The sequence below is a fragment of the Papio anubis genome, chromosome 1 (genome assembly GCF_008728515.1).
Source record: "Papio anubis isolate 15944 chromosome 1, Panubis1.0, whole genome shotgun sequence".
Lineage (NCBI taxonomy): Eukaryota > Metazoa > Chordata > Mammalia > Primates > Cercopithecidae > Papio > Papio anubis.
The window spans coordinates 84,993,064-85,006,517 of record NC_044976.1 but is presented as its reverse complement, the minus strand read 5'-3'; positions in this window follow the sequence as shown (position 1 = coordinate 85,006,517).

Sequence of the window (13,454 nt, the reverse complement as noted above, 5' to 3'; positions counted from 1 at the left end):
AACTTTTTCCTCCTATGTAACTGAAATTGTATATCCTTTGACCAACGTCATCCAGCTCCCTCACTCTCTCCCAGCGCTTGCTAACCACCATTCCACTCTTTGCTTCTATTGAGTTCAACTTTTTTAGATTCCACATTTAAGTGAGATCATGCAATATTCATCTTTCTGTGCCTGGCTTATTTCATTTAGCATAATGTCTTTAAGATTCATCTGTGTTGTCACAAATGACAGGATTTCCTTCTTTTTAGAGGCCGAATAGTTTTCCATTGTATACATATATCACATTTTAAAAATCCATTTATCCCCACATGGATTTAAACATTCAAGCACCATCCTCATTCAATCCTTTCCCCACTCCAGACGAGGTCATATTGTGTGTTCAAGACCCTGGTGTCTAGTTTATTTTTTTATTTCTGCCACCTGAATATTTCCCTGTCTTTTTTTTTTTGTAAGTTCAAGTATGCATTATTATTAATTTATTTATTTATTTTGCTGCTCTTTACCCAGCATTTCTAAGTATTTGTAGTAGAAGAGTTTTCATGTTATCTAGTCTGTATTGGTTAAGGATTGGTTGTGTTCAGCTTAAGTAACAGAAACTTAACTGTAGTGACTTACCCAAATACTGATTTATTTTCTCACCCTCTAAGAAGTTCAGAGGTAGGCAGTCCTCTGTGTTTTTGTTTTTCTATTCTTATCAGGTAGCTTTCATCCTCATGTCTCAAGATGGCTCCTGTAATTCTAGGCATTAAATATGTTTTTAAGTCAGAAAAAGGATGAAAAGTAAAGGCAAAGGCACATGTCAACTGAGTCTGCTTCTTACTCCTTAAATCAAGAAAACAGCTTTTTCATAAACCCCACACAGTAAACTTTGGTTCACATCTCATTAGCTAGAATTGGGTCGTTTAGTTCTCCATAAATGCATTAGAGACTGATTAAGGAAATGTGCCCTGTTAAAAAATAAAGTATTTTAATTTTTTATATCTTTAAAAAAATCCATGTCAAAAATGCATATCTATCTATCTATTGGTATCGATACATATAAATTCAGTTGAAAGTACACAATCATAATAGAAATTAGTATTTTATTTTTAAATCTTTCTTTATTTTTTAGACAGCACTTATTGTCATCCTGAACAAAATGGGATTTCTGTTAGCAAGGCAGAAAGAGAATAGTTATAGGGTAAGCAACTATCAATGTCTGCCATGCTGCTGTAAGGCAAGAATTGAAAGTCTCCCATGCTCACTGAAACTTCCTTTCAGTTTTTAGATTGATAAATGGGGCCACTTACATAATTTGCAGGGACCAATGCAAAACAGAAGTATGGAGCCCTTTGTTCAAGAGCAAAAGGAAAGTGCTGTTAAAAGTATTAAAATAAAACTTTTTCCTTTATTTTGTGATTCTCTTTTGACTTGTCATATTATTTTTTATTTGCTGTTTAATGTCTTTATAAACAAAGTAAAGATTATAATTTAAGTTATTAGAATGAATTTTACCATATATCTTCATGTTGTACAATAACAGTTTTATTTTATTTTATTTTGTTTTGTTTTATTTTTTGAGATGGAGTCTCACTCTGTTGCCCAGGCTGGAGTGCAGTGGCACAATCTCGGTTCACTACAACCTCTGCCTCCCGAGTTCAAGTGATTCTCCTGCCTGAGCCTCCCAAGTAGCTGGGATTATAGGTGCTTGCTACCACGCCCAGCTAATTTTTGTATTTTTGGTAGAGACGGGTTTTCGTTTTTTTTTTTTTTTTTTTTTTTTTTTTTTTTTTTTTTTTTTTTTTTTGAGGCGGAGTCTCGCTCTGTCGCCCAGGTTGGAGTGCAGTGGCCGGATCTCGGCTCACTGCAAGCTCCGCCTCCCGGATTTACGCCATTCTCCTGCCTCAGCCTCCTGAGTAGCTGGGACTACAGGCGCCCGCCACCTCGCCCGGCTAGTTTTTTTGTATTTTTTAGTAGAGACGGGGTTTCACTGTGTTAGCCAGGATGGTCTCGATCTCCTGAACTCGTGATCTGCCCGTCTCGGCCTCCCAAAGTGCTGGGATTACAGGCTTGAGCCACCGCGCCCGGCCAAGACGGGTTTTCACCATGTTGGCCAGGGTGGTCTCGAACTCTGTGATCTGCCTGCCTCGGCCTCCCAAAGTGCTGTGATTACAGGCATGAGCCACCGTGCCCAGCCCTACAATGCCAGTTTTATTTTTTTTTATTTTTTATTTTTAAAATTTATTTATTATTATTATACTTTAAGTTGTAGGGTACATGTGCATAACGTGCAGGTTTGTTACACATGTATACTTGTGCCATGTTGGTCTGCTGCACCCATCAACTCGTCATTTACATCAGGTATAACTCCCAATGCAATCCCTCCCCCCTCCCCCCTCCCCATGATAGGCCCCGGTGTGTGATGTTCCCCTTCCTGAGTCCAAGTGATCTCATTGTTCAGTTCCCACCTATGAGTGAGAACATGCGGTGTTTGGTTTTCTGTTCTTGTGATAGTTTGCTAAGAATGATGGTTTCCAGCTGCATCCATGTCCCTACAAAGGACACGAACTCATCCTTTTTTATGGCTGCATAGTATTCCATGGTGTATATGTGCCACATTTTCTTAATCCAATCTGTCACTGATGGACATTTGGGTTGATTCCAAGTCTTTGCTATTGTGAATAGTGCTGCAATAAACATACGTGTGCATGTGTCTTTAGAGCAGCATAATTTATAATCCTTTGGGTATATACCCAGTAATGGGATGGCTGGGTCATATGGTACATCTAGTTCTAGATCCTTGAGGAATCGCCATACTGTTTTCCATAATGGTTGAACTAGTTTACAATCCCACCAACAGTGTAAAAGTGTTCCTATTTCTCCACATCCTCTCCAGCACCTGTTGTTTCCTGACTTTTTAATGATCGCCATTCTAACTGGTGTGAGATGGTATCTCATTGTGGTTTTGATTTGCATTTCTCTGATGGCCAGTGATGATGAGCATTTTTTCATATGTCTGTTGGCTGTATGAATGTCTTCTTTTGAGAAATGTCTGTTCATATCCTTTGCCCACTTTTTGATGGGGTTGTTTGTTTTTTTCTTGTAAATTTGTTTGAGTTCTTTGTAGGTTCTGGATATTAGCCCTTTGTCAGATGAGTAGATTGCAAAAATTTTCTCCCATTCTGTAGGTTGCCTGTTCACTCTGATGGTAGTTTCTTTTGCTGTGCAGAAGCTCTTTAGTTTAATTAGATCCCACTTGTCAATTTTAGCTTTTGCTGCCGTTGCTTTTGGTGTTTTAGACATGAAGTCTTTGCCCATGCCTATGTCCTGAATGGTACTACCTAGGTTTTCCTCTAGGATTTTTATGGTATTAGGTCTAACATTTAAGTCTCTAATCCATCTTGAATTAATTTTCGTATAAGGAGTAAGGAAAGGATCCAGTTTCAGCTTTCTACTGATGGCTAGCCAATTTTCCCAGCACCATTTATTAAATAGGGAATCCTTTCCCCATTTCTTGTTTCTCTCAGGTTTGTCAAAGATCAGATGGCTGTAGATGTGTGGTATTATTTCTGAGGACTCTGTTCTGTTCCATTGGTCTATATCTCTGTTTTGGTACCAGTACCATGCTGTTTTGGTTACTGTAGCCTTGTAGTATAGTTTGAAGTCAGGTAGCGTGATGCCTCCAGCTTTGTTCTTTTGACTTAGGATTGTCTTGGAGATGCGGGCTCCTTTTGGTTCCATATGAACTTTAAAGCAGTTTTTTCCAATTCTGTGAAGAAACTCATTGGTAGCTTGATAGGGATGGCATTGAATCTATAAATTACCTTGGGCAGTATGGCCATTTTCACGATATTGATTCTTCCTATCCATGAGCATGGTATGTTCTTCCATTTGTTTGTGTCCTCTTTTATTTCACTGAGCAGTGGTTTGTAGTTCTCCTTGAAGAGGTCCTTTACATCCCTTGTAAGTTGGATTCCTAGGTATTTTATTCTCTTTGAAGCAATTGTGAATGGAAGTTCATTCATGATTTGGCTCTCTGTTTGTCTGTTACTGGTGTATAAGAATGCTTGTGATTTTTGCACATTAATTTTGTATCCTGAGACTTTGCTGAAGTTGCTTATCAGCTTAAGGAGATTTTGGGCTGAGACAACGGGGTTTTCTAAATATACAATCATGTCATCTGCAAACAGGGACAATTTGACTTCTTCTTTTCCTAACTGAATACCCCTGATTTCTTTCTCTTGCCTAATTGCCCTAGCCAGAACTTCCAACACTATGTTGAATAGGAGTGGTGAGAGAGGGCATCCCTGTCTTGTGCCAGTTTTCAAAGGGAATTTTTCCAGTTTTTGCCCATTCAGTATGATATTGGCTGTGGGTTTGTCATAAATAGCTCTTATTATTTTGAGGTACATTCCATCAATACCGAATTTATTGAGCGTTTTTAGCATGAAGGGCTGTTGAATTTTATCAAAAGCCTTTTCTGCATCTATTGAGATAATCATGTGGTTCTTGTCTTTGGTTCTGTTTATATGCTGGATTATGTTTATTGATTTGCGAATGTTGAACCAGCCTTGCATCCCAGGGATGAAGCCCACTTGATCATGGTGGATAAGCTTTTTGATGTGTTGCTGAATCCGGTTTGCCAGTATTTTATTGAGGATTTTTGCATCGATGTTCATCAGGGATATTGGTCTAAAATTCTCTTTTTTTGTTGTGTCTCTGCCAGGCTTTGGTATCAGGATGATGTTGGCCTCATAAAATGAGTTAGGGAGGATTCCCTCTTTTTCTATTGATTGGAATAGTTTCAGAAGGAATGGTACCAACTCCTCCTTATACCTCTGGTAGAATTCAGCTGTGAATCCATCTGGTCCTGGACTTTTTTTTGGTTGGTAGGCTATTAATTATTGCCTCAATTTCAGAGCCTACTATTGGTCTATTCAGGGATTCAACTTCTTCCTGGTTTAGTCTTGGAAGAGTGTAAGTGTCCAGGAAATTATCCATTTCTTCTAGGTTTTCCAGTTTATTTGCGTAGAGGTGTTTATAGTATTCTCTGATGGTAGTTTGTATTTCTGTGGGGTCGGTGGTGATATCCCCTTTATCATTTTTAATTGCGTCGATTTGATTCTTCTCTCTTTTCTTCTTTATTAGTCTTGCTAGTGGTCTGTCAATTTTGTTGATCTTTTCAAAAAACCAACTCCTGGATTCATTGATTTTTTGGAGGGTTTTTTGTGTCTCTATCTCCTTCAGTTCTGCTCTGATCTTAGTTATTTCTTGCCTTCTGCTAGCTTTGGAATGTGTTTGCTCTTGCTTCTCTAGTTCTTTTAATTGCGATGTTAGAGTGTCAATTTTTGATCTTTCCTGCTTTCTCTTGTGGGCATTTAGTGCTATAAATTTCCCTCTGCACACTGCTTTAAATGTGTCCCAGAGATTCTGGTATGTTGTATCTTTGTTCTCATTGGTTTCAAAGAACATCTTTATTTCTGCCTTCATTTCGTGATGTACCCGGTAGTCATTCAGGAGCAGGTTGTTCAGTTTCCATGTAGTTGAGCGGTTTTGATTGAGTTTCTTAGTCCTGAGTTCTAGTTTGATTGCACTGTGGTCTGAGAGACAGTTTGTAATAATTTCTGTTCTTGTACATTTGCTGAGGAGTGCTTTACTTCCAATTACGTGGTCAATTTTGGAATAAGTACGATGTGGTGCTGAGAAGAATGTATATTCTGTTGATTTGGGGTGGAGAGTTCTATAGATGTCTATTAGGTCTGCTTGCTGCAGAGATGAGTTCAATTCCTGGATATCCTTGTTAACTTTCTGTCTTGTTGATCTGTCTAATGTTGACAGTGGAGTGTTGAAGTCTCCCATTATTATTGTATGGGAGTCTAAGTCTCTTTGTAAGTCTCTAAGGACTTGCTTTATGAATCTGGGTGCTCCTGTATTGGGTGCATATATATTTAGGATAGTTAGCTCTTCCTGTTGAATTGATCCCTTTACCATTATGTAATGGCCTTCTTTGTCTCTTTTGATTTTTGATGGTTTAAAGTCTGTTTTATCAGAGACTAGTATTGCAACCCCCGCTTTTTTTTGTTCTCCATTTGCTTGGTAAATCTTCCTCCATCCCTTTATTTTGAGCCTATGTATGTCTCTGCGTGTGAGATGGGTCTCCTGAATACAGCAGACTGATGGGTCTTGACTCTTTATCCAGTTTGCCAGTCTGTGTCTCTTAATTGGAGCATTTAGTCCATTTACATTTAAGGTTAAGATTGTTATGTGTGAACTTGATCCTGCCATTATGATATTAACTGGTTATTTTGCTCATTAGTTGATATAGTTTCTTCCTAGCCTCGATGGTCTTTACATTTTGGCATGTTTTTGAGATGGCTGGTACCGGTTGTTCCTTTCCATGTTTAGTACTTCCTTCAGGGTCTCTTGTAAGGCAGGCCTAGTGGTGACAAAATCTCTAAGCATTTGCTTATCTGTAAAGGATTTTATTTCTCCTTCACTTATGAAACTTATTTTGGCTGGATATGAAATTCTGGGTTTAAAATTCTTTTCTTTAAGAATGTTGAATATTGGCCCCCACTCTCTTCTGGCTTGTAGAGTTTCTGCCGAGAGATCTGCTGTGAGTCTGATGGGCTTCCCTTTGTGGGTAACCCGACCTTTCTCTCTGGCTGCCCTTAAGATTTTTTCCTTCATTTCAACTTTGGTGAATCTGGCAATTATGTGTCTTGGAGTTGCTCTTCTCGAGGAGTATCTTTGTGGCGTTCTCTGTATTTCCTGGATTTGAATGTTGGCCTGCCCTACTAGGTTGGGGAAGTTCTCCTGGATGATATCCTGAAGAGTGTTTTCCAACTTGGTTCCATTTTCCCCCTCACTTTCAGGCACCCCAATCAGACGTAGATTTGGTCTTTTTACATAATCCCATACTTCTTGCAGGCTTTGTTCATTTCTTTTTCTTCTTTTTTCTTTTGGTTTCTCTTCTCGCTTCATTTCATTCATTTGATCCTCAATCGCTGATACTCTTTCTTCCAGTTGATCGAGTCGGTTACTGAAGCTTGTGCATTTGTCACGTATTTCTCGTGTCATGCTTTTCATCTCTTTCATTTCGTTTATGACCTTCTCTGCATTAATTAGTCTAGCCGTCAATTCTTCCACTTTTTTTTCAAGATTTTTAGTTTCTTTGCGCTGGGTACGTAATTCCTCCTTTAGCTCTGAGAAATTTGATGGACTGAAGCCTTCTTCTCTCATCTCGTCAAAGTCATTCTACGTCCAGCTTTGATCCGTTGCTGGCGATGAGCTGCGCTCCTTTGCCGGGGGAGATGTGCTCTTATTTTTTGAATTTCCAGCTTTTCTGCCCTGCTTTTTCCCCATCTTTGTGGTTTTATCTGCCTCTGGTCTTTGATGATGGTGATGTACTGATGGGGTTTTGGTGTAGGTGTCCTTCCTGTTTGATAGTTTTCCTTCTAACAGTCAGGACCCTCAGCTGTAGGTCTGTTGGAGATTGCTTGAGGTCCACTCCAGACCCTGTTTGCCTGGTTATCAGCAGCAGAGGCTGCAGAAGATAGAATATTTCTGAACAGCGAGTGTACCTGTCTGATTCTTGCTTTGGAAGCTTCCTCTCAGGGGTGCACTCCACCCTGTGAGGTGTGGGGTGTCAGACTGCCCCTAGTGGGGGATGTCTCCCAGTTAGGCTACTCAGGGGTCAGGGACCCACTTGAGCAGGCAGTCTGTCCGTTCTCAGATCTCAGCCTCCGTGTTGGGAGATCCACTGCTCTCTTCAAAGCTGTCAGACAGAGTCGTTTGCGTCTGCAGAGTTTTCTGCTGCTTTGTTGTTGTTGTTGTTGTTGTTGTGTAGCTGTGCCCTGTCCCCAGAGGTGGAGTCTACAGAGACAGGCAGGTTTCCTTGAGCTGCTGTGAGCTCCACCCAGTTGGAGCTTCCCAGCAGCTTTGTTTACCTACTTAAGCCTCAGCAATGGCGGGCGCCCCTCCCCCAGCCTCGCTGCTGCCTTGCCGGTAGATCACAGACTGCTGTGCTAGCAATGAGGGAGGCTCCGTGGGCGTGGGACCCTCCCGGCCAGGTGTGGGATATGATTTCCTGGTGTGCCTGTTTGCTTAAAGCGCAATATTGGGGTGGGAGTTACCCGATTTTCCAGGTGTTGTGTGTCTCAGTTCCCCTGGCTAGGAAAAGGGATTCCCTTCCCCCTTGCGCTTCCCAGGTGAGGCAATGCCTCGCCCTGCTTCAGCTCTCGCTGGTCGGGCTGCAGCAGCTGACCAGCACTGATCGCCCGGCACTCCCCAGTGAGATGAACCCAGTACCTCAGTTGAAAATGCAGAAATCACCGGTCTTCTGTGTCGCTGGCGCTGGGAGTTGGAGACTGGAGCTGTTCCTATTCGGCCATCTTGCTCCGCCCCCCCCATGCCAGTTTTAAAACAAATATAAGAACATTTCTCAGCATCACTAATTATCAGGGAAATGCAAATCAAAACCACAATGCAATACCACCTTACTCCTGCAAGAATGGCCATAATTAAAAAAAAAAAAAAAAGTAGATGTTGGCATGGATGTGGTGAAAAGGGAACACTTTTACACTGCTGGTGGGAATGCAAACTAGTACAACCACTATGGAAAACAGTGTGGAGATTCCTTAAAGAACTAAAAGTAGGTCTACCCTTTGATCCAGCAATCCCACTACTGGGTATCTACCCAGAGGAAAAAAAGGTCATTATACGAAAAAGATACTTGCAGATGCATGTTTATAGCAGCACAATTCACACTTGCAAAAATATGTAACCAGCTCAAATGCCCATCAATCAACAAGTGGATAAAAAAAATGTGGTATATATACCATGGAATACTACTCAGCCATAAAAAGGAATGAAATAATGGCATTCATAGCAACCTGGATGGAATTAGAGACTGTTATTCTGAGTGAAGTAACTCAGGAATGGAAAACCAAGCATGGTATGTTCTCACTCATAAGTGGGAGCTAATCTATGAGGACATAAAGGCATAAAAATGTTTCAGTGGATTTTGGGGACTCGGGGTAAAGGGTTGGTGTGGAGGTGGGGCATAAAAGACTACACATTGGGTACAGTGTACATTGCTCGGGTAACAGGTGCACCAAAATCTCAGAAATCACCATTATAGAAATTATTCATGTAGCCAAACCCCACCTATTACCCCAAAACCTATTGAAATAAAAAAAAAGATTAAAAAAAACAGCGTTTAAAATGTATGTATCATCATTGAAATTGTATTTCATAGTACATGCATGCATATATATTTTGTTCTTACTAAAAGAGTGGAAATGCAGCACGAAACTAACTCAAGTTTTAAAATTTTTATTTCTTGATATGTGCATATTCCACCAATACTCTACCTTCGGCATGCTGATGATGAGTAAGGAAGGGCTGAAAGGAGGAGAAACTATGGGTTGCCTTTTCCTTCTGTCATTTGTTCACCATAAGTGGTTGGCAGTTTTAAAAAACCATTTACTTTGTACTCTCATTGGTCTTCTGGAATTCACGACTCATAGATGTACTGAAAACACTATATATGAATGGGGCCTCAAAGAACAGCAGCAGACGTGTGTCTGTAAGTGCTGATGTATAAAGATTTCCAAGATACTATATTAATAAAAAAGTGTATGGAACAGTGTATGGGTGATTTAGTGTAAATAAAAAGGAATATGTGTTCTATGGATATGTAAGTACTTTGTATATGCATAACTTGTTAAATAAAAATAATTTTAAGAAACTACATATAGTAGTTACCTTTGGGGAGAAGATATGAGGTAAGGAGTGGGAAGGGTAGGAAGCTTTCACATTTTATTTTGTATCTTTCTGTACTTCTTGGATTTTCAACATGTGTATGTATGTGTATATACACACACGTATAACATTTCTTTCATGTTTTTATTTTTGGATTTCAGAGTAAAACCTTTATTGATTTAATAAACATGATGGATACTCATTAAAATATTCAAAAAGCGTAGAAAGGGACAAAGAAGAAAGCAGCCAACAATCCAAGTACCACTATCCAGAAACAGCCAGTGATATCTGTTTATGTGTGTAAATACAATGAAAATTGAGTGAGAGAGAGAGACATACACAGAGGAAGAAGAAAAAGAGAAAGTTATAAAAGGTATTAAATTAAATTAATTTAAATTTAGCAGAAATAAAAGACAAGTAAAAAATGAATAAACCTCATGTTATGTCTTTCCCACAGAGGTACTAGATCCTACAAGACCCCTCTTGGAGTCATTTTATGTGAGGTTTTCTTCCTTTTTCTTTTTTCTAAACCACCTGTTTTAATCTTGGACATCATCTATTAACTTACCATGTTAAAGATGAGGTAATTATAACTTATTTTTTTCCTTCATCTTGTCTTTGTCTGTCTACCAACTTACATGGCTTTTATTATTTTTACTTTCAGTTAAGCAGTGAGTCGCCAGTAACGTCCAGTGTTATTGGAGTATGTAGGAAAACAAGCATTCCCAAACACTATTTGAGGAAGTGCACATCGATAAGGATATTTTGAAGGGTAATTTGGCATATTAATTAAAGTTTAAATTTGACCCAGCAATTCTACTTATAGGAATCTATCTAAAGCATATTTGTACAAAGATAAGTATACAAGCCTTTTGTGCAACACTGTTTTTAATACCAAAGAGTTGGAAATGTTAATCAGTAAGAAAGTGGTTTTACGAAGTATAGTGCATTCACAACGTGAAATGCTATGGAAAAGTTAAAAGAATTATGGAGACAAATCTGTACTGAAATGGAAAAATTCTAAATTATATTGTTAAGAGAAAAAAGAAAGTCATACAGTATACCTACAGTGTGATTCCATTTTATTATGAAATGATATAAATACATATCCACACATCCACACTGATACAGAATTGTACATATAGAGAAAGACTGGGGAGAGGAAAAGGACTGGGAAGGTAAAGAGGAAAGTTCATATTTAATCCCATATACTGAAAATCTGCCTTTGTGTTTTACAACAGGAATGTATACATTGTATAAAAGGCAGAGAAAAGGAGAAAAACAAAACAGTCTCTTCTCCCCCCAATATGTGTAAGGAATCTAATTAATTTTATGTAGTATTTCATGTTTAACGATTGATATAATGGGTAAATCTCTTTCCATTTCGGATGAAAAATAAAGCAAAACAAAACAACCGAGCCTTTGACACAATCTGCCTGCCTTGCCATAGATGTTAGCCAACAAACCAAAACTTCTCCTCATCTCAGAATGACACAATTTATTTCCTATTACACTTAAGATCCTGGAATCATTTAGTTCACCACACTCTTTAGTCCTGAATAAAAGTGCTAGGCTACTGGCAATGCTATTCTCTTTCAAAGAGCTTCTTGCCCATTATGCCCATGTTTTTACTTTGAGGACTGAATATTCATTCCACTTGAAAATAAAGCTTGACTATAATTTTATTTTATGCTTTAGTTACTGATATTACCTTGTGACTTGAGATGAAGACTAAAACGAAAAGTAAAATAACAGGTTGGCCCACGTTGTTAGAATTTAGGTTAATATGACTCATACTAGCAATTAGCTTCTTGTCCTGAAAGGTAAATATCTGTTTATTTACTGACGCTTTGAGGTATGGAAGTAAGGAGACAACGTCACCAAATTATGTGGTATAAGTTTAAGCTCTTAAGTTACCAAAGAAAAACTTAAAAGGATCCGCTTGCCGGTTACTTTCCAATCTGATCGTCTAACAAATACCTACTATGAGCAACTCCTATGCTAAATTCCATGAAGGACAGCAATGTAAGTTATAATCTTTTTCGTTAAATGATGAGCATATGTGAGATGACATGGAAAGTTGAATCTAAGAAAGTCTGGCTTGGGAAGTATTCAAGTGGTCGTGGTAGGGTTAAAGATATCCAGAAGTCTTCTAAGAAGCACAAAACATGATTCCTGTACTCAGAGACATGCAGTCTTATTCACATGCAAAGAGAACCTACACCGGCTATTGCCAAGTGTCAAGTGAGGTGAGTGTCATCATAAGTCACAGAATGGATACATTATTTGAGTAGTCAGATAAACCTCACAGCGTGAGTTATAAGACATCTAATAACATCTAGAAAGCAACTGGAAATATGTGATTAAAGCTTGGGAGAGAACACTGGGTTAAAGATAGAGACTTTGGAGTCATTTGCATAGCTGTGATAAATAAGATTTCAAATAGAAGATACATAGAATGAAAAGTGAAGGAAGATTAAAACCTGAGGAAAATAGCAAGACACTGTAAAAATAAAGACAGGTACAGAACTGACATGTTCACAACTCTTAAGCAAAACAAGAGTTAACTAAGTGGACTGCATTCAAAAAGTTTAAGCAAACTTTTCAACTTTTGCTTGGAATATTGCTGATCCTTGTTTTGTTTTTCAGAGTCAAGGAAACTAGTTTAAACTAGTTATGGCCGTTAATAATTGAATAAGGTATACTACTGTAAACAAAATTTGGAGCATGTTCATTTTTCTCCACCTGGTTCCTCTAAAATTTGGAGACTACCTGTAAGTATTCTTAACTTGTGGCAATATAGTTGTTTGCATCGGTGCAATAAGAATCCATTTTTCTTTGTCAACAGGACACAATTGGATAAACTGGTTATTTTACCAAGGCTTTGGCTGAAACGGTGTGTTTCCCTTTAAGGAATCAAGCTTGATGTGCAGAGTCAATAAGAGCCCCTTGAAGAACTGGCCTCACACCTTGTCTATACAGTCCCTGCACAGGGTTTCTAACCTGTGGTCAATAAAGAATGTCACTTTCTAACAGGTCTGGAAGCTTTGAGTTTATCTTGGGACCTCATGAAGAGAGGGTCACCCAACTCACAGGTATTTGAGGACACAAATCCATGTCTGGGCTCGACTTTAAAGGTCTTATCTAAGATTCCTTGTGGAACAGAGTTTCATCAAAGCCAATCCAAAAGACCTACGTAGAAATAACCATTCTTACTGCACTTCATGCAAATAATCAAGCCAAGTATAAGACTAAAGTTTATTCATAATTAGTTTTTACCAAAAATGAGAACTGGAGAGAAAAATTTTGCTCCAAAGCTTATCATACATTTGTCATTAAATCCTAGTCTCAATTGTTTTTAAGATTTTTGCGTACATTTTAAACTAATCCTTCTTATTCCTGTGAATAAAGTAGTAATCTTCTGTAGCTTGGAAGAAATAAAAAGGGATGGGTAATGTAAAAATCTGAATCAATATACTAGTTTTGGGCAATTATACGGCAAATTCTGCCAGGTAATGAAAGTAAGTAGGGTACCCATAACCTGGAGGTTTCTTTGTTTGGGAAAATAAAACCAAAGCTTCACAGACCGCCAAAGGGAAATTCTATCTCTTGGCAAGTAAAATTTTATGTGGAAATTATCTACTACACCACACTTGTGGGAACTGCTATACTCACTCTACTATTTGCAATAGGGTTATACATGGTAGCAC